Genomic DNA, 6,000 nt, shown 5'->3' on the forward strand with positions numbered 1-6,000 from the left:
TTCTTAGCTTTGCTCGAATTTCGATATAAAGATTTTTTAGGTAGCACTGATGCGAGTGAATAAAAATTAAGTTAAAACGGACTGAGAGTGTTATAATCATCAATCATCATCATATAATAAAATTGTGGAAAAGCGATGTCTGTACAATGAAAATATGTAGAAAAAAATTTGCAGGTGTTATTATTAAATCGATCTTGAACCCAAAACTGTAGTTAAAAATTTTTTGTCTGTTTGTCTGTATGTTTGTGCACGCTAATCTCAGAAACGGCTCATCCGATTTAGATGCAGTTTTCACTAATGTATTGTGGTAATCTTCATTTAACATTTAGTGTTTATTTTATATCAATCGGTTCATAAATAAAAAAGTTATGGCCATTTAAGTAATCACGGCGAACATTTGCTAAGGCATTCTATTGTACACTGTACAGTGTACGATAAAACGTAATTTATCTGTTATATGTACGCTACAGTTATTCCTTTACATGTCCAGGTGATCATATCAAAATTCCCCAAGGGTTTGGGGGTAAGCTGAGGTAGTAGGGGGGGGGGGGGTCAAATTAACATTATGGTTACTTCTAATAGGTAAATTTTCCACATAAAATGTCCTTTAAATTATGTCGTATTATATTTTTAACCCCCGACGCAAAAAGACGGGTGTTATGTGTTTGACTGCTATGTATTTCTGTGTGTGTGTGTGTCTGTCTATGGCACCGTAGCTGGCTAACAGGTAAACCGAATTAGATGCGGCTTTTTTTTTGTTAGGCAGCATATTTTCCGACGCTGGTTCTTAGATAAATTGTATCAAAATCGGTTCATCCACTTATTATACCTACATAGGGGTAAAAGTGGGAATGAAAAAAATGATATAATAATTTATTTTTAAAGATCGTCGGGAAGTTTATGAAATTATTTATTCCTTTTTCTATACACTTTTCTTCGTCTAAACGGTTTAGTTACGTGCTCCCTCTCTCTCTCTTCAGCCTTTAGTTACGTGCGTGAGACAGGAAACATCTAATTTGGATTTGTTGCTGGATTTGATAAAAATTGAGTATCGATTAAGCTGATCACGGGCTACACCATACATTATTAAAAACATCCATTTAAGAAAGGAAGGAAATAGAATTTGCTCCTCTCCCCCCCTGGTTCCTAAAAAATAATATGACATAATTTAAAAGAAATTTTACGTAGAATTAGTTAGGCATTTCTTTTTTGATTTTCGATATTATATATCTACTCATCATAATTTTTAATTACAATATTATGTAGTAACTATTTGGTATAGGTTAGGCATTTCATTTCTTGATTTTCTTTAATAAGTTGGTACGTAAGTTTTTTAGCTCAGTTTAGTAAGAAATTTTAATAACAATTCTTTTAATTATTTATGGTAGTACAACAGTACAGTATGGTTGTACGTATTTACTCAATAATTGTATGTTAAGTAGTAATTCAGCATGGGCGTAGCCACGGTGGGGCTGGGTGGGGCGCTTACCCTGGCTTTGATCTGGTAGGTACCAATTGTGAAGGGGAGTGGGCGTGGGCGTTGGCGTGGGCCTGGGAGTGAACGTGGGAGTGGAAGCATGAAAATAAAAAAAAATTATTGTTGCCCCACCCTGAGCCCATGGTCATAGGTCCCATAGTCACTATTCCACGCGGACGAAGTCGCGGGCACAGCTAGTAGACAAATATAATCAGAAAGCTTTGAACTCCTAAGCTCAACCATAAAAGATAGACATTTATGATGTCGGGAGATATTTTTTATATAATATGGAGAACATTTCTTTCATACTTGATTTCTGTGTAGCTTTAACCATTAAGGTTGCACACGCGACGAAAGCTTAAAAATGGAGTTACTGCTCTGCTCACGAATATGAAAAATAATTGAACCAAGTTTCGTTTAAATCCGTCGAGTAGTTTTTGTTTGTATAACGGTTATACAGACAGACAGACGGACAAAAATTTTTGGCGTCAGTGTCGATCCCTAATCACCTCGTGATAGTTATTTAGGAAATATATTTCATGTACAGAATTGACTTCTACAGATTTAATATAAGTATATAAGTATACATATATTTAGATTCCAATTTCCATGTAACGTTAAATTCGACTATACAATAACTAACAGACAACGCAGGTTACTCTCGTTTCCGTAAGTTGAGGCGGCTACATATTCGGTCCTCATAACATCACTTTTTGTGAACGAAACGACAGCGCGGTTTAATTCGATGCCAACATCAGAAAAAAGGAAATATTTTTAATTGAGAAAAAATATTATGATTTACACTATTAATACTATTTTAACATTAACACAAAATATAAGACTGTGAGTGTGTAAAAATAAATCCAGCTAGTTTCACATCAAACTTATGTTTTTAATTAGGTATACGACATGAAAATATATTAATTACCAAGCAATAATCATACAGGTAAATACTGAACAAAAGTATTAACAGTCAAAGTATATTTTTACTTACAACATGTAAATGATGAAGGAATAATAATTATCAACGAACTAACCTTTTTGTATTATTGTTTATAAATATAAATTCATAAACAATAAATTTATAAAGAATAGAAAAAATTCGACCACTAAAGAATGCTGGTTCGAGTCCCGCCTCGTTATCCAATTTTTAAAACACGAAGATTTTTAAAAATGTAACCAATGAACACAATCAATATTAGATTAACTGTAATGGTGTCTAGTTTGACTTAAAATAATAAACATCTACCCTCACTTTTAAAAATGTAGTATATTCACACGAATTATATGCGCACCTTATAGGGAAGGGAAGATATGGGTTAAAGAGTTAAATAAATAAATAACATAATTATATTTAAATTATTAATTTTTAACATTGTGTTCAGTAGTGTTAACATGTAAATTGATTTGATTTTTACGAAATCTCATAGATGGCGCTGTTTAATAAATTCATTAAACTGATTCTCTGCCCAAATTACGTAAATGACATAGTTTTTATTGTGTAAAGCTAGATAATAGCATAGCTTACCCGAAACCAACATTTAAACATGAGTCTTTAGATTGTACGCTGTCGTAATACACGGAATACGTAAGAAAAAAAAAGGTTCACAGCTCCTCCCCCGGAGGTGATAGCATGATAATATGTTTAAAAAAGCCTCACCCGACCTGTTAGTAATATTCATGCAAAATTTGAAGTCAATCTATGCAGTACTTTTCGAGATTAGCCTGGACAAACATACAGACAAACAGACAAACAGACAAACAGACAAACAGACAAACAGACAAAAATTCTAAAAACTATGTTTTTGGCTTCTATATCGATTATAGATCATGGATTATGTATTCTTTTAAAAAAATATTCAATGTACAGTTTTGACTTTCCTACGATTTTATTATATGTATAGATGTACCAATTTATACCCGACTTATGTTAGCTCATCTATTGGCATATTAAAATATTATTGAAGAATATTTGGAGTATTGAAATACTTCCGTATTACGTTAATGTTAATTTACATTATTTTTTGTATTTTATCGTTTATCTTAAACCGAATATTAGTTTTTTCAACGATTTTTATTGTTAGAATATGCAAATATTTTTCGCAATAAAACATTTCATTGATAATTTAAAAATCTAGAAGCGCTTACGTCTATGTCATAAATACACACATAAATAGTACAAAATAGATTATTTACAACTATTCGTAATTATTTATTTTAGAACATAATATGGCCTACAATTTTTATTGTTACCTATCAAATACTAAATTTGAATATTCTTTTGTTATTAATTTCACATACTAATAAGATGATTGTATTGAATTGAATACATTTCTCTAATCTGTCTATCTCTGTCTAAGAAGGTAATTTGTGCCTCAAAAATTGTCTAATAATATCTCAGTCTCACTAAAACTGTATTTATTTGGTCTTTAATGCTCATGTGTCTTCAATTGAAAATATCATACATTTCCAAAGAGCTTATTATGTAAAGTAGTTTTATTAAGGTATTTAGAAACCTTCAGGTAAAGGGCAGAGAAGGCACGCATTGGATTAGTATCGAACATCGTGATGCATGGTTTTATCGAATATTACAGAAGGTTATCGCTAACCTAATTGATTGTTTTATTTGAGCTTTTTAACAATTATTAGATTTGATGCGGCTCTGCTTGTGAACGCTTCTAAATCAATTAAGTCATTTGTATGGTACGTATTTTAGGTTTAACAATGGTTTATATAAATATGATAAATAAATATTTGATTATAAATATTAGCTGTTGCTTTTAAGGATTCAATAAAATATCATTATGTGAGCTTTTACAAATTAGTTTAAAATTATTGCCTAATTATAATTAAGGCCTAGCAAGAGAGCCACACCCTCATATCTAATATTGTACAATTAGGTAGTGGTACATATATTGTACAGGCAGGCACAATTAGGTAGGTAGGTAATATTTATGAGACTGTTAGGTAAGGATAAAATATTACAAAATATTCTAAGGTAGACTGAAAAATTAGGACTTCTTGACCGTTGTCAGGTTGATTTTAATATAAATGATAAAGGTCAAATGCTTTTTGGGTAAACCTGAATTGCCGGCCTGATCATTAATTTGCTCGGTTGCAGTTTTTAATAAGAGATAATTTAAAAACTTAGTATAAAGTGATTTTTATATATTAACTAAAGTACAACGAACAACTAACAATCTCACAAATTACCAATATTATTTTACGATTACTGCGTAATGCCTACTTATTTTAATTTTGTGTAAATCTTCTCGTAAAAATATTTCAGTATACCGTTCTATTGGAGTAATTTTTATTAACATTATAAAAATGTGTTGAATTGTACTACATAATAATTTAATTTAATCATCAAATAATAAAATTACACTTAACTATTATTATTTGTATAAATGGGATAAAACGCATGCGCATAAAGTGACCTTTGCGAGTCATCCACATACCGAGTGTTCGAGACTTGCATACTTAAAACTTAAAGCACTTAAACGTTATTGAGTATAATTGAATAAGTTAGGAATAAGTTAGATCCTGTTTAACTTTGTTGAACACATTTAATGATGAAGAATAATTCTGATAATTGATATTTGTTTTTATTTTTTAATCGAAATTTTAGAAACGATGATTATACCATCTACTTACCTATACATACAAATCATAATATAAATAAACACATAAAAATAACATTGCATAAAAATAATTGCTACACATCGATAAGGGTATTTGTAGGTACTATAAAATACTCGAAGAGACAATCCGCAGGTCGCTTAACGAACGTTGATGTCTTTATTATGGAGTACAAATAATGTAGAAAATTGACCGAAGTTATATTTTTGTATGCATTTAGGTCTATCATTTATTTAATGAACTATTTTTATTAATATTTTTATATAATTCTCTCAAGGTCACCCCGTGACCCGGTTAAGTAAAAAACAAAAGCTTTCAATTGTGAACTTTATGACTTATGGATAAAATAGTAAATTTGATATATTAAATTACCCGCAAATAAAGAATGAATGAGTTTAATACAACTTAAATTAAAACAGTAATTTAAAATACATTTGAATTTTCAATACATTTAAAAATAAATACCAATTAAGCACAAAACAATCAAGCACACAACAACAAAAAAAAATATTTTTCGTATTTTTTTTTTAATAAAAAATATCGCTCACCTCGCACGAAATAAAACACGACAATACTGTCACACACACAATATCACTGCGCGGGGTGTGAGGTCAGAGTGCGCTCGGCGGTATATCGCGACTCGCGAGACGGACCAGTGAAAGTGCTTATATAGCCTTAGCGTGGAGATGCAACCTCGCATCTTCGCAGATTTGTAGTGTAAAACAATGAGTCCTTTTTGGACGCTATAGCTCTAGTAAGATAAGCTGGTAGTTCGTTTTTTATCTAAAAAATTGTAGGGTTAGATTTTATTTTTGTTAGAGACTGGCCAGTGAAAGTGTTGATAGCAACCTCGCATCTTCGCAGATTTGTAGTGTAAAACA

At 30.9% G+C, this 6,000-nt stretch overlaps 1 protein-coding gene across 5 annotated transcripts in view; it reads right to left on the minus strand.

Moving 5' to 3' along the window:
- zye (zona pellucida domain-containing protein zye) overlaps positions 1-5,759 on the minus strand; it is a 55,269-nt gene extending 49,510 nt beyond the window's left edge. For all 5 annotated transcript variants that reach the window (XM_089711309.1, XM_089711308.1, XM_089711307.1 and 2 more), the window contains exon 1: positions 5,668-5,759. The gene's annotated coding sequence lies outside the window, so the exon portion shown is untranslated. The remainder of the gene's footprint in view (positions 1-5,667) is intronic.
- Between the last annotated feature and the right edge of the window lie 241 nt (positions 5,760-6,000).

This window comes from Colias philodice, chromosome 26 (genome assembly GCF_061535455.1).
Source record: "Colias philodice isolate Cphi_HAF_F1 chromosome 26, ilColPhil1 Martin Lab GWU primary, whole genome shotgun sequence".
NCBI lineage: Eukaryota > Metazoa > Arthropoda > Insecta > Lepidoptera > Pieridae > Colias > Colias philodice.